This window comes from Gossypium arboreum, chromosome 10 (genome assembly GCF_025698485.1).
Source record: "Gossypium arboreum isolate Shixiya-1 chromosome 10, ASM2569848v2, whole genome shotgun sequence".
Taxonomy (NCBI): domain Eukaryota; kingdom Viridiplantae; phylum Streptophyta; class Magnoliopsida; order Malvales; family Malvaceae; genus Gossypium; species Gossypium arboreum.
The window spans coordinates 115,997,753-116,021,540 of record NC_069079.1 but is presented as its reverse complement, the minus strand read 5'-3'; the positions used below and the strand labels follow the sequence as shown (position 1 = coordinate 116,021,540).

The following is a 23,788-nucleotide window of genomic DNA, read 5'->3' as shown; positions in this document are numbered from 1 at the left end:
AATCCAAATTGCAAAAACAAATTATATTCTTTTTTTTTTCTTTTAAGAAAAAAGCCATGTTAAGAAACATAAAAGGTAAAAAACAAAGGAGCAATAATTTTGCTTAATGTTTTTCAAAGTATGGGTATTGGTTATTTCCATACAAATAATGTAGAGAGAAAATTTAGAGGGTTTAAAAACAACTTTCCCTCATTTTCTCTCACTTTATATATTTTGAACTTTTATTTACTTTTATTTTTTAATAATTTTCTAAAATTATTGAAAAGAATCTGAATTTTTATCATTTTATCATTTCAAAAAGAGATAAAAACAAATAAAGGAAGACTTGGTTAAGTTCTATCATTAATATGCCCTAAGTTTGAGGGTTGTGGAACAACACCTAACCTGGAAAGTTGATGAACAAAGGCAAGTTTAGGTAAGGTTGATTGACATTGAAAGTTTTCCTGTCAACATGATCTTGGATAAAGTGAAGATTGATTACAAGGTGCTTCATATTTGTATGCATAACCAACTGTTGACAACAATATTTTAAAAAAATAAATCCAAATTTTAAAAAGAGATAAAAGAACAAAGGAAGACTTGGTCAAACTCTATCATTAATATGCCTCCCTAAGTTTAGGGGTTGTGGAACAACACCTAAATTGGAAAGTTAATGAACAAAGGCAAATTTGGGTAAGGTTGATTGACATTGAAAGTTTTCCAATCAATGCGATCTTGGCTAAAGTGAAGATTGATTACGAGGTGCTTCATATTTCTATGCATAACAAGCTGTTGACAACAATATGTGGCCCCAAGATTATCAGAAAAAAATTGAAGAGTACAAGAAAGAGGGACTTGAAGTTCTTGTAAAAGATTAAACACTCAAAATGTTTTAGTAGCAACAACCCTATATTCAACTTCAGTCGTGTAACGCCCCAATTTTCGGGAATCCTATGAATGTTGGCATAGGTTTAATTATGTTAGTGGGCCTCTAGAAAGCCCAAGCTTAAGATAGAACCCGGCAATTTTAGTTAATTTTTGTTCCATAACAAAAAGGGGGTGAAATTATGAAATAGAACCTATGTGAAAATGTTTGAAAATGCTATAGGCTAAATTGAAGTGGTCAAATAAATAGGAGTGCAAAATAGGAGGATTTGCATGACAAACCTCCCATTTTACATGAAGTGGCCAGCCATCATGTTGTTGTAGACAAAATGTACACTTGATATCCATAATTTATGGTACAAATTGATACAAATTGATAATAGGTTAGGTAAATGTTCCATGATAATAGGTTAGGTAAATGTTCCATGATAATAGGTTAGGTAAATGTTCCATGATAATGGGTTAGGTAAATGTTTCATGATAATGGGTTAGGTAAATGTTTCATGATAAGAATTTCATGTCTTTTGTATTAAAGAATTAAATGGATGAAATATGAAGTTTTATTAAAAGAAAAAGGGGTGAAAAGAACAAAGTTTTGTCCATCTTTGTCCATCTTTGTTCATCATAGCTGAAAGTTAGAGAAGAGAAAGGAGAGGAGAAAGCTCTTGAGTATTCGGTCATTAGGAGGAGGAAAATTGAAGGTAAGTTCTTGGTACCTTGCTTCTATTTTGAGGTTCATGAGTTCTTCTTGATTCTACCTTAACTCTTGAAGTATATTTTGATTTTTAGTTGTGTTGTGAGCATTTAGTCATGAATTAAAATGAAGGAAATGGTTGTTGTTTCATGTTCTTTTGATGAAAAATGGAAGATAGGTGAAGTTGAGCCAAACAAATGAGCATGCATGTGCCTTAGATGCTAAAGGGAAAAATCGGCTAACATGTTGTGCTTTAAAATGATGAAATGGAGATTATACTTAAGTAAAATCATAGATATGTGATAATTGATTGGTGATATACATGTTTAAATAACAAGCATGCAAGTTAGGTGTGAAAGAGTGATTTGGTAAAAAATCTGCTTGGGACAGCAGCAGTAACGTGACTTTGGAAAATCACCATAAATTGTGGGAGATGAGTTTGAAGCTGCATAAATTATGTAATTAAAGCTTAATGAGTCTAGTTTCAAATGGGATAAACGAGAACATATTTTGAATTCTGTACAATGAGAAATTTGATTCGTAATGAAGAGTGGTCAGATTAGTCAAACAGTGAAACATGAGAAACTTTAAGAAAAATCTGGTATTGATTGGCCATACCAAAAATTCTGAAAATTTTATGGATAAAAGATATATGAGTGTATTTTCAGGGAAAATTAACGGCACTTGATTTGGATTTTCGTAGCTCCAATTATAAATAATTTAGTGACTGTTGCTCAGGAAGACAGCTTGCAGTACAATTATGATTATGTAGTAAACATTGACAAAAATTTGTTAATGAGTTGCTTATTGATTTCTTATAAGCTTACTATGATCTGTAGGTGTGGTTGGCCGAATATTGTAAGGGGTTAATACGTAGTTTGTATTTGAATAGTTAGATTAACGTGTTAGTAATCCAATTGTAGGCGGTTCGTGTGTGGATCTCGTCAGCATATCGTCGCAAACAGGTGTGTAACTGACACCCTCTAATTGACTAGATTGGCAAAAGCCGAAAAGCCGAAATGCTGAAAAGTCGGTATTTTGGGAATTTGCGAGTGTGTGAATGCTCGTAAAATAGTTGGGTTTGTATATTTGGTAATCTAAAGTAATAAACTGCAGTACGCGCGATTTCGTACATTTTGATAATTTGGGCTTAATAGGCCAAAGATCGGGTTCATGGGCCAACGGGCCCAATTCGGTAAGTATGCGCGGTAAGTGTTCTGATAGTACGTAAATAGTTAGAATATGCATGAAAACCCTGAAAGTAGCTAAATTACTATAATACCCCTATGTATGGAAAATTACTGTTATACCCCTAGGTGCAAAATTATCGTTATACCCGTAGGGTTAATTTTGACTGAAAAGTATAGCGATCTGATTCTGTATGATGTATGCCATGATTATATATCTGTTGCATGGGGACATGGGTTATATTATGGAGGAAGCGTTCTGGTGGCTATGCCACAAATATTCGATCTGGTGGCTCGCCACAAATATTCGATCTGGTGGCTCGCCACATATATCTGTTCGGTGGCTCGCCACGATTATCAGATCTGGTGACTCTGTCACATTATTCGCTCTGCAGCCATGCTGCAAATTCGTGGTGTGTAGCGGTTGGGTGGGTCGAGTTGTCTCCCCACGGTGTAAGGTTGGTACGGGGTGTATACGGTTGGATATGGTTGGGTTTCGCATAAACATGTAATATCTTACGTTACATTATGGGCCTATGGGCTTTATTCTCAATTACATTCGGGCTAAGGCCAACTTATTCATTTACGTGGGTTGAGCTGATTTAGACTATGGTTGGGTTATTTTACACACTGAGTTTCCCCAAACTCATCCCTTTTATTTTCATCCACGCAGGTAATCCCCAACCATAGTGGGCTTGGAGCTGTGAGGGAATTCGGAGTGGCCACCCGTTCTGAAAGTTTGATTTTCTTCTTGTGAACTGGACATCCTTTTATTTACGTTTGAAGTTTTGGGTTTTTAAATGTAATAAGGCCGCTTATTTATTTTTGATGGTTTTTAATATGTATTACTAAGATAGGTAATACTTATTTTAACTGTTGAAATTGGATAGCTTTAGGGCGCGTTTTCAAAAACAACAGTTGATTTCAAAATAACATGACAACAAGCAAAGCTTCCGCAATGAAAGTATTTTCCAAAATTAATCACTTTTCCTAAAAATGACTTAATCAAATCGGTTTCCTAGAAATATCCATGACGTTAAGGTGTGGCAATGGCAGTATGCATGTCTAGGATTGGATCCGAAGGGAGCTTGGTACTTAAACAGTCCGATGGACTCACTACCTCTTTTCCGGTTTCCTACCTGGTGCACAGCTTCCATTCACTTTAACCCTTAATGAATTAATCTTTTGAACATCAAGTACGATTTTCTGGACTTAGAATGGAAATTTTTCTTTTTAACGTTTTTGATGTGGCATGCCGGATCCGGCCATAACTTCTGGGCCGAGTTTGGGGTGCTACAAGTCGAGTCGAGGACCTGGCTATAGTTGGTTATTTTTTCGACAATCAACTAATAGGAGTGTGCCCAAAGAAGAGAATATATCCAATGGCGGAAGCATGATTTGTTGGGCCCCTAGCCTAATCCCCATCTGCATATATGCTATGAATGTTTTAAAATTGGCAATGATTCATAGGCCATAATTTATAGTATTTTTCAAGTATAAGAAGATTCGTTTGATTGCTTTCTAGTGAGTTTCTATAGGAGAGAACATAAACTGAAAAAACTTTAGTTGTTGCAGTGAGGCAATTGAAGAAAGCACACATTTACTATCTTGCATTTTTGTTTCTATTAAAAAATTAAGTATATACTTGTATTGGGTTAAAAACAAACTATTAGTTGTCTGAAGAACTTTAATCCCCCCCTCCCCAAAAAAAGACTTACCTATAGTGGGGTGCCAATTAACTTTTTTTTTCATGACAACAACTCAATTAGAACTATAGATTATTTTTAAATAAAAATAACTTTTAAAATAAATTTGTAATTTTTTTAAAATATAAAATATTAAAATAAGAACAGATCCACAGTAGCATGGGTGGTAATTGATTATGTTACTAATTTTGGAAAAATAATAAATTTGTTAAATTTCGTAAATTCCTATGTATGTATTTTATTGGTAAAATATTGTTAATGTTTTGTTTTCCTTTAGTATTGAGTCAGGTCAGTTTTGATACTGGGTAGAGTTGGGCTTCAAATTAAACCATAAAAATATGTGACAAGCGCTAGAAGGAGGGCTTGAACCTCCGACCTTGTGGTTAACAGCCACACGCTCTAACCAAATGAGCTATTCCAGCAGCCTGCTTGGCTTTCATAGCGTATCATATATATTAGCTCTTCTTGGTTTATAATTCTGTGCACCCCACTTTAATTCAACAACGCCTTAAATTATTTAATAACAATAGTAGTTGTATATATAGTAAACAATATTATTGCAATAATTAGTATATGTTTGCTACCAATTTTTTTGAATTTTTTATATTATATTACTAAATTATTTTATATATATTAATTTTATCTTAATATTTAATTTGCAATTATCATTTTAGATTAATTGTCATTTAGCTAGTGTTACAATTATATGCCAATTAAAAGTAAATTGAGCTTTATAAACATTCTAACACTTTCAAGTGGAATTTAAAATAAGCTAGGAAAACAAAATCATTATTGGTATTATTTATTAGGTTCACTTGTTAACATTAACAAGGTACTAGAATGTGATGGAAAACCAATTTAATCGAACATGAGGTTGTTTTGTGATATTTATATTTTATTTTTATTCACTTTTTACTATTTTAATTTTTAATTATCATGGAACTAAAATTCAAGCTTTGATGATTCATGATGTTGTGCTAAAATGCAAGAACCAATTTTAATTGAAGATGGCGACGAGGATGATAGATTGAAGAAGAAGATCAAGAAAGAGGATGATGACGAGGAGGATAGATTGAAGAAGAAGATCAAGATTGAGAACATTTAAATATGTTTATTAGATTTCATTTTAATTTTTTAGAAAGTTGAATTTCAGTTTGTTTACATATAATTTAATTTTAATTATCTTTATTTGTCTTTAATTAAATTTTTATTCTATATTAAAATATATTTTAAATATTTAATTTAATTTAATTTTTATTCTGTTTAAAAATATATTTTAAATATGAAATGTTAAAATTTTTTAAGTGGATTTCAAAAATTAAAACTAATATTTTTACATTAAATTTAAATTTAATATTTAATTTGATAACTATTAATACATTAAAATCATAATGTTGAATTATACTTTTATATTCATCTTGAATTGCATTTTATTGTAATTTAAATTATTCAAATATATGAAATCGTGTGTTGGCACGATAGTTAGGTTGTTCAACTTTGTCCCAAGTGTGATTTTAGTTCAAGTTGTGCTAGTCGCGTTATGTTAAGGATTTTCCTCTTTTAGAATTCAACAAAAAAAATCTAAATAAGAAAATTTTTATTATTTTATATTGTTTCTTCCTTAAATATGGAAAATGTTTTTATTATTACATTAAAACTAAACATTTGAATAGATAAAATTTGATAAATATTAAATTATATTTTTTGAACATTAATCTAATTATATAGGTTTTTATCATATCTTTTTTTTTTGATACATCGCTTAGAACTACCCATAGTCTCTCCTCACTCCTTAAATAGGAGGATAATGCGTTTCAACATACTCGAACTCACGTCCTCCTATACTGATAACAATACCGATGCTAATCGAATAAAGACTCAATCGACAATATTGATTATATTTTAAATTAATGTTGAAATATACATTCATTGTGATTTAAACTATTGTTTATGCTGTTATGTCGAACTAAAAAATTAATAGAAAAGTTTGCATAAGTAAAATCGAATAAACATTGAATTACACTTTCATTGTAATTTAAAATATTTAAATTTATATGATAAGCAATATCTTATTATTTTAAATTGTTTTTCTTGAAATAATAAAATATTTTACTATTATACTATAACTAAATAAAAATTTCGAATTACATTTTATTGTAATTTTAACAATTGAAATCTATATATAAGCAACATCTTATTATATATCATAATTATTTTATATTACAAGAATTAAAAATAATTAATCATGTATTTTTAAATATATATAACTAATTAAATAAAAATAATTCAACATGTAAATCAACTTTACATAAAAAAAAACTAGTATACTACGTTAATGTCTTCTCTTTTCTTTTCTTTTTTTTTTTTCCTTTTTTTTTCTTAGATATAGGTGTTTGTATTTACTTGGGTTTGCATTCAGACTTAAGGCATCTCAAATTTGTTTGAATCCACACTTTTTTTTTTATCAAATAAAATTATTTTATTTCATATTTAATAATTTTTTTCACCTATAAAAGGTAATCGTGATATAGGTTTCTTATATTCATCCCATCCAGTGGCTGAAATTTGCTCTAATGGGATCGAAAACGAATCCATCTTTTTAACTTCATCTTTCTCCTCCTGCTCTTTATCATCGAAAATAAATTTTATTTCCGAAAAAAATTTTGGGTCGATTTTGGCATTTCAATCAATATCATCGATATACATATCTATTGCATTACTTGGCAACTAGTTTTTGCAAGACAAACCATGATAATTTTCCCAAATCTTTGTTTGGCCTCTTGAAAAGCTTTTAAACCAATCGAATCATCCCACTTGAATACTTTATCAATTTAAAATAAATTATTTTTCAACAAATATTTCCCATGACTTTGCACCCACTTTCATGTAGAAATTTTTCTCCCATGTAGCCAATGGTTTCCATGAATTACCGATATCTTTCGGTTTGGGATGAATAAACTTCTATCTATAGTAATTTTCTTTGATGATATGACATGGTTTCTTGTGATCTAAGTATTTCTCAAAGACAATCAATGACTTGAAATTGAACGAAGAAAATTATAACCAATGATATTAGTGTAATGAAATATGGATTTAAAGCGAGGGTACTACTGAGTTTATATAATATTATTAGAGTCGGTGGTGACTCGTTCCTTTTCCTTGTTGGAAAAGCAATTCCAATTTTAGTTTCACCATGATTTCTATTTACTTAAGTATTTGTATAAGAAAATTATTAAAAAAAAACAATTAATAATAATTTTTTACTAAATGAGTATCAAAAGTAGTTTAAAAAATATAAAGTAAATAAAAATGTAAAAAAAATTATAGAATAAAGAATTATTAATACAAACTCTGATGTGTAGGCAACATTTTGCTAAGTTCAGTAATTGTGAGTTCTTGTAACACCCTCGCCTGGTCTAATTGTCGGACATGAGTTTCAGGATGCTACTATAGTTACCGGAATATTCATATGCAAATCATAAATTGAATTCAATTTAAATTATCAAGTTATTCTAAATACATGCATAATAGAAGTTATGAACCAAACAAAGACTAATTCGAGCATACAACCATAATTTAATAGATTCAAGCATGATTAAGGACCAATCTGAAAATTTTTAAAACTTTGGAACTAGGTTTATACTCCCATTAAGAAGTATCGATATTAAATACGGTATCGATACCGTTTGACATTTTTTCAAATTTGGAAATTTGAAACAAAACCATTTTATCGATGCTTTCAAAAAGTATCATTCCTTAACAAATAAGTATCGATACTTTTATGGGTATCGAAACCAATTTGGCATTTTGTCCATTTTTTTAAAAAAATTGTTCATTTGGTAAAATACCAATACCTTAGTGCATGATATCGATATTTTTACCCAAATGGCCAAAAACGACAAGTTTGGAAATCATGCCCCATATTTATGGATCAATACAATGGTGCATAAAGGCACTCAATCAACCTATATTAAATCATTTGAAATACCACAAATGACCTCAGTTAAACCATGTTCAATCAGTTTACTAATATACATCAAATGGTATTCAAACATGCATCCATTTCTTTACTTAAGTAATCACACACAACCTCAATACTTATTCATTCCTCAATAGTCACATGAACATCAACCCATTCATCTAGGCACTCAAAGTATTGACATCCTCATTCACAAACACACACTTTTCAATTACAAGACATATATCACTTTAAATGCTAACGACAATATAGTTCCACAACATTACAACTGAAATGAGCATGAACACATAATAAGGTTTATAAACATATAGCCATCAAAACAAGTAGTATATGCATACCATAACCATTGACATCCAAGATAATACTTATCTACATAAAGCCCATATACATTTATAAACTCTATAAACATGCCAAAATATCATATATCTCCCTTTCAAACCAACTAATCCAACATTTCCACAATTTGGCATCAAAACATATCAAATTAACTTAAATAAACTCAACCTCGTTGACCAAGTCTTTTATCCATATCATGACATCATATTACTTATGTAATTGCATACTCAAAATGTCATTTCAAATACCAAATGCACAATTCAATCCATTTACTAAATGCATATGTTTTCAACTAAGCATATTATTTTCCATAATCATACCAACAAGGATTTTAAACCATATCACTATACAAGTAAACCAAAACATACATAATCGAGCCTTAATACGGTCAAAAGACTACTGAACCAATATCAGGATAGTGTGAGCTTTGAATGATCCGCTTGACTTGTTCCACAAGTTGGCAGTCTACAAGGAAAAGGAAAACAAACGAGGTAAGCATATACAATGCTTAGTAAGTTCATAGGCATTAAACCATTAACTTATCTCAATTTACAATAGAACACTACATGCTACTTAGCTTGGTAACTTTTCCTAACATGAACAATCAAATATAAAAAAGGTGACTAAACATTTAACCACATTTTATAGCAATTCAAATATAAAACAAACCCAATCACTTAGAATCACATTCAATATCATTCTCAACCTAATTCATATTAAACCAAATGAACTTCATTTCCACATCTTATTAATTCATCTTTATATCAAATATACATCAAATGTCAATTTAATGTCAATCACTACTTCGTTTCATAATACGAATTCAGAATCACATTCATCGGTTTGTCATATTTCCATTTTGGCCCTCCAGACTTGTATAATCGATTCACAATATGTATATGCATCGTCCAATCATTAAATCAACTCAATTTGAATGTTATTTATTCCATTTAAATTATACATATCCCTATTAACCTAACTTGGACTCAAATGGATATACAAATCCAACCAATCACACCAATTTGGCACCCAGTGCCTATCAGATAAATCTGAAATAGTAGTGGCGCTCAATGCTAGTCGGTAAAATCGAAAAATAGATGTTCCCAACACTGGTCTGTATAACCAACATATAGGTGTGTCCAACACTCCTCGACTCGTAGTTGTAAAAACCCTGAACTCTTCCTATCCTATGGCATGCCAATTATATTCGACTCTACTCGAACAATTAGTAGGGTAACAATTTCTCAATTTCATTTACATAATTTCATTAACCAATAATCAATTCTCAAATATGATAGCATAGCACATAAAAATACTATTTCAATATCACTTTTATCACATTATATCATATTTTCACATATATTTAATTTGGTCCTTATCACTATCAACGATCTAAATCGAATCAATTTAGCTCGTTTTATCAAATCATCAATTTATCACATAACATATCCTATTTCAATCCAATTCAAGGTCAATTCCTTAATTATTTCAATTTACAATTCACCGTATCCAATTATCAATTAATTGATCAATTCCTTACGATTTAGTTCATACCTCACCTTTTTGCACCAAATTGCAAACAATTTAATTTACTATCAAGATACGCAAATTCATAATTCAAATATATAGAAAATTAAGTACAATCTTACCATATGAACTTACTTGGACAAACAAAAAATGAACAATTCTCTAAGGACTAATCAACAATTTCGCCTTTTTTCACGATTACTTTTGATTTGGTTTAATTCCAGATCTATACAATTATTCAATTCAATTTATCAATTTCAACTCTTTTATTGCACCTTATTATAAACACATATCAACTCAATTTCTTTATTCAAATGCCCTTAAAATTTTTTATTTATTCAATTTAGTCCCTAAAATCAAAACAATCATAAATTTCATATTTAAGCCCCGTTCTTCATTCCGATTTCAATTTCATCCTTGAAAACCCCTCTAAAATCAATAATTATATAAATTTCATGCCAATTTTGAAATATTTTCATTTTACTCCCAAAACTAACAAATTTCACTTTACAAACTAGTCCTATTACATTTCTAAGCTTCAACTCCTACCATTAAACATAAAAAATCTCAAAAACCATCAATAGAAACATTTTAAAACTTTAATAATTTTATGATTTAATACTAGGGCTAGCTAAATTAAGCTATAACAATCTCAAATATGTAAAAATTAAAAAAGAAAGTCTACCTCAAAATTGCTTACCTGCAAAGTATGAATGCTTGAAGATAAAAATGGCTTCCTTTGGTTACTTAGGGAGAAATTTCAATGGAAGAAATGAAGAAAATGGACGACAACACTTTCCATTTCTTTGTTTACCATAATTTATTAACAAAATAAAGTGAAAATTCATGTTCCCACTCTCCACTAATATTAAAAACTGGTAAATCGTCACTTAAAGCCTTAAACAATTTCTAATTAAATATTTTAGCTAATAAAATTCAATAGCGATTAACTTTTATGGTTTTTACAATTTAGTCCTTGTACCTTAATTAGTCAATAATTTGATAAAATTACCTATCCAAACCTTAATTCACTTATAAAACAACTCCATATACAGGCTCAGTTTATGAAAACGAAGTCTCAATACCTCATTTTCCAAAGCCACTAACTTTAGGGTCGAACCATTTGTATTTTTACTAATTGTCCAATAGATAAAATTCATCAGATCAAAATTCAATATAACACTATAACAAACTTTAGATATTAATAAATAATATTTACTAACTTAGTTATCAGAGTACGAGGTTTTGAAACCACCATTCTCGTTTCCACTAAAAACGGGTTGTTACAATTCTGGCTTCGTGAGGTAGAATTTTTAGAATATGTTGTATCTATTGAAGGTATCAAGTTGAACTTAGTAAGATCACTTTCATTATGGATTGGAAACCCTTGAAGAATGTTATAGAAGTGAGAAGTTTCTTTTGTTTGGTTGGGTACTATAGGAGGTTTGTAAAAGGATTTTCGATAATAACATATTCATTGTCTAAGCTACTTTGTAAAAACGTCAAGTTCGATTGGACAAAAAAGTGCTTTAAAATGGCTTTAAAGTCACTTAGAATTCTTTTTAGAAGTTCATTTAGAAATTTTTATGTTTGAAGTATGATTTTTAATGCGAACTTAGGGTCTCCCCTATGATTATCGTTTGGTCTATCAAATGATATGAAATAGTATTAGTACGATAATAAATAAATAATAAATAATAATATCAATATTGTCCCTATGGCCATTATACCATTTGGCCATGGTATGAAATCACCAAGAGAAGGATTTTACCATCCAAATAACCTACACTTACAACTTGGTTAAACTGGGATGGGCAATTAATCGAGAAGGGAAAGAGATTGATGAGTTAAGGGATCTAAAAGAATTGATAGAGCAAAGAGAATGTGTAAGTTTATTCAATATGAGAAACGAAAAAATAGAGGAGGAAGAAAGGGAAAAAATTCGATTAATGGCGATAACAGCAATGACAACAGTTCTACAATGGCGACGGTGATGGTTCGACGGAGGTCTGGTGATGAGGGAGTAGTGGTTAGAGAGGAAGAAATTAAAGGAGTTCCGTACAAAGAGAAGGAGGAAAAAAATAAAAATGAAGGAGAAATGGGACCCATGGTGGTGCACGGTGGCGATCCTGGTGGCGATGGAGGGAAAAAGAGGAGGAGAGGAGGTACGACTACCACAAGGTGTGGTGAACAATGGTGGAGGGCTTGGTAATGGTGGAGGAAAAGAGCAAAGTTTAAAAGAAATTGTGGTGGTTATTTTGCAAAATGGAGAGAAAATAGATGAGAAAAGAAATGAAAATGAGAGAAAATGAGAGAAAAAGGGAGGTAGGGACAACAAAGGGGTGGTGAGAGCTAGGTCAACCATGACTAGGTTCAATGAACCTCAACTAAAGGCAAGGTATGAAGTTTGGCAATAAGAGGGAGACAATGAGTGAAAAAGAGGATCATGCTTCTTAAATTTGAGGTAAGTTTAACCTATATTGGAGGAAAGAAATCCTCCTATTTATGGTGAAAATCGGGTGGACGGCAAGCACAAAGAGTACATGGAAAAAGATCTAAAAATTAAACAAAAGGAGTATGAACATGGGGGATTGAACTTAGGACCACTAGGATAGTTAAGGAGAATTAAACCACTAGACCACTTCACTTCCTTGTTCTTATTCTTGTGAAAATATTAATAAAAATATGGGATGTGACAACTTAGGTAGTGACGTCCCTAGGGAAATATCTAGATAAAGTGAGATTGGAAGGTAATATTGTTGCACACCCGTTCATTAGTCCCGGATTAACCAGCGAGGTCGGAAGATAAACCAGACCTAATTCGTCTAAGTTGGCAAAATTGAGATTGGAAGATAAAATGGAGCCACTTAGTAATTTACACAATTTATGTCCTTAGTTTGAGGTTCAGTGAACCATGTTAAAGTCAACCAACCCCTATTAGTAATTATTAGATAGTCCTTTAGTTTTACATTTCTTGCAATTTAGTCCTTAGAGTAGAATTTTTAATTTTCTTACAAATTTATCTTGTTATAAATTGTCTTACTATAAAATCGTGTTTGTAGCTGTTTAGACTCTATTGTGTATGCTAGCTATTGCTCAATCGCCTCATCCTTTTAGTTCGACCCCTTGGAATACTTCGTATTCTATTGGAACTATAAATATTGCTTATAGTTAAAACCCGCTTTTTAAACTAGTTTCATAAAATCATACATTTTAACAAGCACGTGGAAGTTGGGTTAAATTCTTGGCGCTATTTCTAGGGAAGATGGTGTAAGATTGAGTAATTTTTAGTGTACACTTTTACGTAGAGACAAGTAGCCAAAATAGAATTTATAGATATGACATTATTTTCTATTTGTTTTTATTTTTTTCCAATTTTAATTAATTTTCTTCACTATCTCTTGCTTGTAGGAAACATTGTATGGCTTGAACTGATAACGGTGTCTTACCATTTGATCCAGAACTGAAACGTATCATCACACACATAAATAGGGTGCAACACCCTATATGCATTCCATTTCCACCAAGGGAGCAACCTATTGAAAATCCGCAAGAAGAGATTCGACAACCACCACAATTGCATATAGAGCAACGAACTTTGCACGACTGCGTGATGCCCAACTTAGATGTTGCTCAAGGTAGCATTAGTCGCCCAGCGGTTAAACTAACAGTCGAAACCATTTTTTAAAGGGGTGTTTGAAAAACGGGGATCGAACTTTGCACCAATCTTTTTAGGTGTGATTGGATCACCTTATAAAATGTTTTGTTTTAAAACATTAATTTTGGTCTACGAAATTATGAGAAAAATAGGTTCGAGAGTCGGTTACGTACAAGGAAGGATTAGCACCCTTGTAACACCCAAAATTGGTACCAAATTGAATAATTTTTTTGTCTTAATGTCAGAAAATTTGAAAAGATTTTAAAACTTGAACAATTTAAAGTTGAAACTTGAGATTCCTTTGTTCTGAAAGTATACAAACATTACATCTAGCATGTTAGGACACGATGTTTTAAATCCTCGTAACTAAAATTATCTCATGATTTTGAAAATTTATTAAAAAGGATATTTGGTTATTTAGTCAAACGAAAAAATCTAAACCCAGCATGTTAGGGCACTATTTTCCGAATTTCTAAACACCAAATATTGCCTTATTTAAGAAAAAACCTTTTTCAATTAAATAAAATATATTTTTTAAAACAATGAATAATATAAAATTTAATAAAAAAAATAATTTGATATAATACTAAAATTATTAAAAAATAAAATATAAAAGAGAATTAAAAAATCAAGGAGATAGGGATTAAATAAAAAAGTTGAAAACGAAGATGAACAAAGAATAAATAAGAACAAACCGTAGAAAATAAGAACGCAAGAGGGAGACAAATTTGAGTGAATGCTCTCAAGAATTCTTATTGCTTCCCAAAACTCAAGTGTAGTCAAGTCGTTTTACAATGAGGGGAGAGGCCTTTATTTATAGTTGTGCCTCCCCAAATCTAACGGTACAGATCAATTATATCAACAGTTAAGATTAAAGGATATCTCCAAGATTACAAAATCATATCTTTTAAGATTGTATATCATATCTAAGATTGTATCATATCTAAGATTGCAATCATATCTAAGATTGTATCATATCTAAGATTGCAATCATATCTAAGACTGCAATCATATCTAAGATTGTATCATATCTAAGATTGCATATCACATCTAAGATTGTATCATATCTAAGATTGCATATCACATCTAAGATTGCATATCATTGAAGATTATATTTCCATATGAGTCAAACTTGTAGATGGACCTTAAATCTTTTCAAGTAATGGGCCATTCCAATCGGGCCAAATTATATTTGTAATTCTGGACTGAAATCTTCGTTTTTGGACTTATTTCTGGGCCTGGGCAAAATTGAGTGTCTACAGTGCCCCTCTTTACGCATTGCTGTGTAACAGGAATAGAGCAAAGACTATAAAAAGACCAATTTTGCCCGGTCTTGCCGAGTCTTGAGTTCTTGATCTTCTTTAATTGGCCACTTGACGGCTTCAATCTGCTTCTTGCAAACTCATGACTGTCATGTTGATATCTTCGATCTGCTCTCTATCGAACACAGAGACGCCAAATCTGCTTCTTCAATTTGTTCCCTGACAATACAGAGATGCCAAATCATCTTAGATTTGCTTCAGCGTAAACACGCGAAAGCCAAATCAGCTATGTCTTCGATTTGCTCCTTGTAAGCACAAGGATACCAAACCATCTTGGATCTGCTTCAGTCTAAACATCTGAAGGTTAGATCTGCTATAAGTCTGTCCTCCGTCGAATATGGAGACGCCAAACTTCGATTTATTCTCTGACAATACAGAGATGCCAAATCATCTTAGACTTGCTTCAACGTAAACACGTGAAATCCAAATCAGCTATGTCTTCGATTTGTTCCTTGTAAGAACAAGGATGCCAAACCATCTTGGATCTTGCTTCAGTATAAACATCTGAAGGCCAGATCTGCTATGTGCCTACCCTCCATCGAATATGGAGACGCCAAACTTCGATTTGTTCTCTGACAATACAGAGATGCCAAATCATCTTAGACTTGCTTCAACGTAAACACGTGAAAGCCAAATCAGCTATGTCTTCGATTTGTTCCTTGTAAGCACAAGGATGCCAAACCATCTTGGATCTTGCTTCAGTATAAACATCTAAAGGCCAGATCTGCTATGTGTCTGCCCTCTGTCGAATATGGAGACGCCAAACTTCGATTTGTTCTTTGACAATACAGAGATGCCAAATCATCTTAGACTTGCTTCAACGTAAACATGTGAAAGCCAAATCAGCTATGTCTTCGATTTGTTCCTTGTAAGCACAAGGATGCCAAACCATCTTGGATCTTACTTCAGTATAAACATCTGAAGGCCAGATCTGCTATGTGTCTGCCCTCCGTCGAATATGGATACGCCAAACTTTGATTTGTTCTCTGACAATACAGAGATGCCAAATCATCTTAGATTTGCTTCATCATAAGCACGTGAAAGCTAAATTAGCTATGTCTTCGATCTACTTTCCATCGAATATGGAGATACCAAATCTGTTTCTTCGATTTGTTCTCTGACAATACAGAGACGCCAAATCATCTTGGATTTGCTTCAGCGTGAACACCTGAAGGCCAGATATGCTATACTTTAACCTGTTACCCTACTGCTTAAGGGGTTAAGGCGCATCTTCGATCTGCTCCACTACTGCTTAGGGAGACAAGATCTACAATTTTGACCTGTTACCCTACTGCTTAGGGGATTAAGGCGAGTCGTCATCAATCTGCTCCGCTACTGCTTAGGGAGATAAGATCTGCGAACTTGTTACCCTACTGCTTAGGAGATTAAGGCGAGTCTTCGATCTACTCCACTACTTCTTAGGGAGAATAAGATCTGCAAATTTAACCTGTTACCCTACTGCTTAGGGGATTAAGGCGGGTCTTCGATCTGCTCCACTACTACTTAGGGAGAATAAGATCTGCAAATTTAACCTGTTACCCTACTGCTTAGGGGATTAAGGCGCTGAATTTTGTAATTTTCAATCAATCTTGCTACATTGTCCTTTGGGAATCCACAGTAGAATTGATTTCCTGGAATTTATGCTTATGCCAAATAATTAAGATGCCATGATCGAAATAAGTCAAATGCTCCTAATTAGACATATTATGATGCAAAATGTTTATGAAAATAACTCCTATTTCAGACGTCATCACTCATTCATCTATCGAGCTTTCCACCTCATTCTTCTCAACATATCAATCATACTCTGCTCGTATGCCTCGAATCTTCTCCATCAATTTGGTCTACCTTACCATTCCCGAATGTAACGACCCACTGAAGATGTTTATGAAATGATCCTTTCTTAAGATCAATATTGCTTAAAACGTCCAACCACCTTTTGGACTGAAGAAGAAAATCTCTCGAGTATCTCCAACCTATACATATGAGAATTCCTTAAACAATTGTCTTGTTTCAGTTTCTTGTATTATCTAGAAATTTCTAGAGTAATATGCAAAACTTCATTTGTGAAGATATTTTAGTTCATCTATCATTATTTCAATGCAACATGCTTTATGAATAATGGGAGACAAATAAATGGATCCTGAGGATAATTAGATTTGGACAAATTATTGGAAGGAATGCGAAAAGATTAACCTGAGAACATATCTTTGCGAAGAAAAAGAATTCAAAGATAGTAAATAGGACAGAAATCAGATGCCCCAGATATCGCCACTTGAGCATCTATACACCAGCTCCATGAAGACTTTTTTGAGTTCAACATGTGTTTAAAAGATCCAAAGTAATTCGTTGATGCCTCGATATGTAACATACTTCACTTCTCGTCGAATCCAAGATGGCAAGGTCAATGCATGACTTTCCAAATTTGAGCTGCCCTTTCGGGTTTTCAACTCAAAACCCCTTTGGTCTCAAGGCGCCCTTTGCGGGTTTTCACCTTGGCCTCTCCATTTTTATTTTTTTATTTTTTCTTTTTTTTTCTTCTCTTTTTTTTTTCTTTTGAAATAGAAGTCCCAAAGTGCCTTTTGCGGGTTTTCACCTTGGCTTCCTTCAGACAAAGTACTCCTTGACCGAGTCTGAATTCACTGGATCAGATAAATTCTTCCTATCCATTTCTTGTCAAAATCAGTGCACCTCTAGAGAAAGCCCCCTTCGCAACATATGGCCTTTACCAATTCGGCATCCTTTTGCATGAGAAAGATCTTCTTCAGCATAAGGTTTCCTTTATGAAATCTTTTTGGATGAACCTTCTTTGTCATAAGTCAGTGCCATCCATTCTTGGTACGTTTGCTTAGGATGAATACTTTCAAGTTAAGTTTACTAGAGGTATTCAATTCTTGACTCCATCAAAGCTTGGAGGAAAAATCTTGATTCATAAACCCATGAAAGGATTGCCCAAAGAATGATCCTGGTCGTTGTTTGTCAAACCCTACAAAAGATGGTTTAATGATTCTCGTGAGACAAGAATGAAGTTCTTGACTTTATCCTTCAACTGGAAAGCCGAGGTATAGAGATTACTCCGAGCATACATCCCACCATGACTCGATGATGTTTCTGAAGCATCCCTAATCTTCATAAATTGCCCCCAACTGTGAAGCTGCCAAATGAGCGTAGTAAATAGGAGCCACAAAAGATATGGCTGTGGTGTTTCTTTGATACATATAGGATAGAGAATGAACAAACTCTTACAGATTATCAGCCGAAAACCCAGCTTGGTCTAAGAGAACATGATAGTGGGTCTGCCTTGTGATTCCAATCATTCCAGCATGGGTACCAAGGTAAAAATCATTGTTCTTTGGATGACATACTTTGTTGTCAATGACAGTACCATGTAGCACATTGTCAGGAGATCCCTGCTGAAAAAACTTGGTATGATGGTTTTTCGTACAACAATAATCACAATCTTTAGGGTTCCACTTCTCGTCAAGGAACTTGAAAGACTCAATAACTTGATCAAAACTTGATTAAATTGAGACTCGCTAACCCCATCCCTAAAATAATGATTTGATCAGGTTTCCTCTTCCCTGAACTCGTATAGAAGTCTAAGAGAGCTTCCTTCATGATACCGTCATCCACTTTGTCAGAAACTGGTTTTGAAGGAAGAATCTATCATTTTAAGCTTCAGAGACTATGTACGGCCTGATGCCCCATAGCTGGAAATCAATGGCCACCGCCTGGAGCTAACAATCGCAGTTATTGGCGACACATTAGACTGCTTAGGAAAGCCAAACAATGTACCCACTCCAAGGATGATGGTTGGAACCTTTGAAACAACTGGAATTAAAGGTGTTTGCCCCAGCGTAAGCATAGAGAGTAGGCGGTAGTTTCTTATGCCAATTTTTACCAGTCTCGGTCATCTTCTGTAATTTTTTTTCTTTTTCTTTTCTTTTGGGAACCTTTTTTGTACTGTGGTATGGCGCATTATCTTTGAAAAGACTGCAAACTTTTGGCATTGTGCAGTTATATATAATTTTTTTTCTTTTTTTTTTTTGAGATGGATGACTTTTGACTTTGTAATATTGGTATATGAAGCTATCTCCCCTCCTAATGGAGCAGTTGACGTCCATAAAGATGAGTCATTGTCAGCTTGAAACTTTTGACGAGCTCGGGCCCATAACATACATGCCCAATAAGTCTTGACTCCCTTAAATTTGGCATTCATTGTACAACTGATACGATCCCTTTTCATGGTCGACCAACAGTGTCCCAAAACCTCATGTTCATTCTGGCAATTGCAAATCCTCCTGCATGCGTTTTTGGACCACATTTTTGAATTCCCATAATAGTCTCAACAAGGTCTTGTCTTGTCTCCTCGGCTAATTCCAATTTCACAATCTTTCCTTCCTCTAAGGCTATATTTCCTACCACCACTTCATGGGGTAAAAAACCATTTTCAACAAATTCAGAAACAAGTCACAATTTTTGTCACCTTCAAAGTACTGAGATTCCTTCCTCTAAACACATATCGCACTCAAAAGGAACTCTGAATCTGTAGTATCGTTGCTCGTGTCATTGATATCTAGGGATCTATGATAGGCACACAAAAGAATATACAAGGAATAAATGAATTCAAAAATGACTATTTACATGAAATGAAAATTTATAAAGAATGTCAAAGGTCAAAAGAATCAGAATGAAAGAATATTTACTCGGATGAATAATAAAAGTATGTTTTATTGAAAATAAAAATGTCCGAACATGAGCCTATTTCACAAAAGAAATCTCATTACTCCTAGGCTATAGAGCAATAAGAGTGTTCTGAATATTGCTCTGTAAAATTCCTAAAGATTACAAGAAGTTCTTCTGCAGTCCAATTGTTTAAAGAAATTTCCGGTTCGTAAGGGCGAATGCCCTCAAGGTTTTTTTGTTCAGTCATTTCCTCATGTATGACATTGATGGGATGATTTTCATTTCCAAACACCCCCTTTTCCGAGTAAGCTATCCCTCCTGACACAAAAGTCGAGGATATGTAAGGGAATGTCGTTAATTCCCATTCAACTTCTTTTTCACTGAGCCGTGACCCTCTTCTCTCTCTCTCTTTTTCTTTCTCTTTTTAATAACTTTAACTAATTAGGGTCTTTTTATGGATTTAAATGCATTTGATGTGATGCAATGCAAATGCATGAATGCAAAAGAAAAGGAGATGTTGATCTTGAATTCAATTCCATTAGAATAACTTTTCTAGAAAACAGATTTCTTTACATGAAAATAGATTACATATGCGATCTTGCCCTTCATAGTCCAAGTAAACGCTGATCTTTTCTTCATGGTCGAATCCTGTAAATTCTCCAAAAGATGCCTTTGCTAGCTCATTGCTACATAATCTGAGCCTCGATCTCTTGCTCGCTTATCTCCATAATACTCATCAAAAAGTGTCGGCTCTTGGATAATCTTTTTTGGCAATTAAATCAAGTCATGTATTCCTTCGTAGACTTCCAACTTTCTCTTGTCATGCTCTTGGATAACCTTTTTTGGCTTGAATCTCTGGCAATTACATCATGTATTCCTCCGTGGACTACCAGCTTTCTCTCGTCGTGTTTACTTGGACTATATTCAGACGACCGCACTATAATCTACTTTATCAAGAAATTTGTTTCCTTATGACAAACTATTCTATTTAGGAATCAAATTTCAAATCAACACCTTCTTTTCTTTGATGTAATGTAATGCAAATGCATGAATGCAAAAAGGTATCGATCTCGATTCAGTTTCATTTTAGAAAACGTTATTTAAGGAACAAAAGTCTTTTCATAAAATGGATTACAAATACGCTTTCACTCGTAGGCCCAGAGTCTTAACCCTATCTAATAACAAAGCTAACTCTCGACCTCTATCTGAATTGTAGCTCATATTGGTGCTCAACATGCTTGCCTTTTCTACTAGTATCTGTAAATGATCAGCTATCTCTTGAATTTAAATTACGGCTTCACCTATGAAATAAGCTCTACAGCCAAAGACACCTCCTCCAATATCTGTGAAGTTGCTCTGATTACCTTGAAAAAAAGATTAGCGAACAAGTAGGCATTCCAGCTTCACAGCATACTGCCTTAAAATGATATCAAACATCCTCAGTGCTTCTTGAGAGTCTTTAAATTTCTGCCTCCACAGAACATTTCGAATTGCTTGCGTGGGCATCTTCGCAGCATAGCTAATCTCTACTTTAAAGGTCTTTAAACGATACGATCTTCTTTAATCTCTTTCTTTCATGCTCATTTGGGTTGTCCCGGTCACCAGGGCTTGCATTTCCATTATATCTGATAAGTACAACATCCTAAAGTACCACAGTAAATTCCAGCTTGTTGTTTGGTAGTGGTCCTATAGTAAGTGAGCCTTTCTACCATCATAAGCAAAATTCTTTCCATCCAATTCAATTTTGTAGGTCTTAAACCCTTACCATCCACGAGGTGACTATCTTCATCTGTAATGTAGAAGTGTCCATCAGTACTCCCCACGCTCACCTTGAATTATTCATCTATCTTCATGTCAAGCAAATACTGCAATTCCCCATAACTGTTGTAGAACAACTGCTTGGCTTTGTTACTCCATTAATCTCATATTTCCTTTAACTCTTGGAGGTTATTTTGCATCACACTAATGAGAGTGTAGTCCCATAATTCTGATGTGTATCCTTCGATGACACTATTTCCTTTTTCTATCTGGGTTTTCTCTGACCAAGCACAAACGAAAGAGTTGTCCTCCACTCTATTAAGATATTCGTTCCCCATTACAAAACTTTCTAACTTAGAAATCGAACCTTGAATTGACACCTTTTAATGATAAATGACATGCAATGATAGCAAAATAAGAAAAACAAGTTAGTGTCACATATATAAAAAAAAATATAATAAATAAGAACTTATAAAGGTAGGCACTAAAGGTCATCATCATACTACCTGGGGCAAGCACTTAAAGTTCACTATATGTATTTCGGTTCTAAAGCAAGGGTACCTGAACCAGCAGATTCCTCGATCCTCACCAATTATAGGCTCATATGGACCAAGTTCGGTTCAGGGGGACACATTTCCCTATGGCCATGCGGAGATGAAAATCTTACAAAGACATAGGTACGGATGTATCCCGGAAGTAATCCACTAGCCTATGCGGAGGTGAAAACCTCACGAAAGCATAGCTTCTCACTCCCACTTAAGGGTGTGACCACAATGGTCATGCAAATGCAATGTGTGCGTAAACAATAACAAACATATGCAACTAACACATGTAAAAATGACATATTTTAAAAATTTTCCAAATTTCCGACATTAAGACAGAAAATAATCAATTTTCAGCTTGACTCTCTTATAGGTCCCCAGCGGAGTCGCCAAGCTGTCGAAACCTATTTTTTAAAGGGATGTTTGAAAAACGGGGATCGACTTTTTGAAAAATGAAAACCAGAGTCGCCACCAATCTTTTTAGGTGTGATTGGATCACCTTATAAAATGTTTTATTTTAAAACATTAATTTTGGTCTATGAAATTATGAGAAAAATAGGTTCGGGAGTCGGTTACATACGAAGAAGGATTAGCACCCTCGTAACGCCCAAAATTGGTACCAAATTGAATAATTTTTTTGTCTTAATGTCAGAAAATTTGAAAAGATTTTAAAACTTGAACAATTTAAAGTTGAAACTTGAGATTCCTTTGTTCCGAAAGTATACAAACATCACATCCAGCATGTTAGGACACGATGTTTTAAATCCTCGTAACTAAAATTATCTCATGATTTTGAAAATTTATTAAAAGGATATTTGGTTATTTAGTCAAACGAAAAAATCGCAACCCAGCATGTTAGGGCACTATTTTCCGAATTTCTAAACACCAAACATTGCCTTATTTAAGAAAAAAACTTTTTCAATTAAATAAAATATATTTTTTAAAACAATGAATAATATAGAATTTAATAAAAAATAATTTGATATAATACTAAAATTATTAAAAATAAAATATAAAAGAGAATTAAAAATCAAGGAGATAGGGATTAAATAAAAAGTTGAAAACGAAGATGAACAAAGAATAAATAAGAACAAACCGTAGAAAATAAGAACGCAAGAGGGAGACAAATTTGAGTGAATGCTCTCAAGAATTCTTATTGCTTCCCAAAACTCAAGTGTAGTCAAGTCGTTTTACAATGAGGGGAGAGGCCTCTATTTATAGTTGTGCCTCCCCAAATCTAACAGATGAGATCAATTATATCAACAGTTAAGATTAAAAGATATCTCCAAGATTACAAAATCATATCTTTTAAGATTGTATATCATATCTAAGATTGTATCATATCTAAGATTGCAATCATATCTAAGATTGTATCATATCTAAGATTGCAATCATATCTAAGATTGCAATCATATCTAAGATTGTATCATATCTAAGATTGCATATCATATCTAAGATTGCATATCATTGAAGATTATATTTCCATATGAGTCAAACTTGTAGATGGACCTTAAATCTTTTCAAGTAAT

The 23,788-nt window shown here is 33.0% G+C and overlaps 1 long non-coding RNA gene, 1 other non-coding gene and 1 pseudogene across 2 annotated transcripts; 1 reads left to right on the top strand and 2 right to left on the bottom strand.

The window, feature by feature from the left end:
• The first annotated feature begins 1,409 nt into the window (after positions 1-1,409).
• Positions 1,410-3,660, top strand: LOC128282581 (uncharacterized). The gene is made up of 3 exons (XR_008272906.1): positions 1,410-1,565; positions 2,482-2,523; positions 3,419-3,660. It is a non-coding gene; the product is annotated as an uncharacterized LOC128282581 (long non-coding RNA).
• Positions 3,661-4,799: 1,139 nt separating this feature from the next.
• On the bottom strand, positions 4,800-4,873 carry TRNAN-GUU (transfer RNA asparagine (anticodon GUU)). The gene has a single exon. It is a non-coding gene; the product is annotated as a tRNA-Asn (tRNA).
• Positions 4,874-18,259: 13,386 nt separating this feature from the next.
• On the bottom strand, positions 18,260-19,138 carry LOC128282135 (protein argonaute 4-like; annotated as a pseudogene).
• Positions 19,139-23,788: the final 4,650 nt, after the last annotated feature.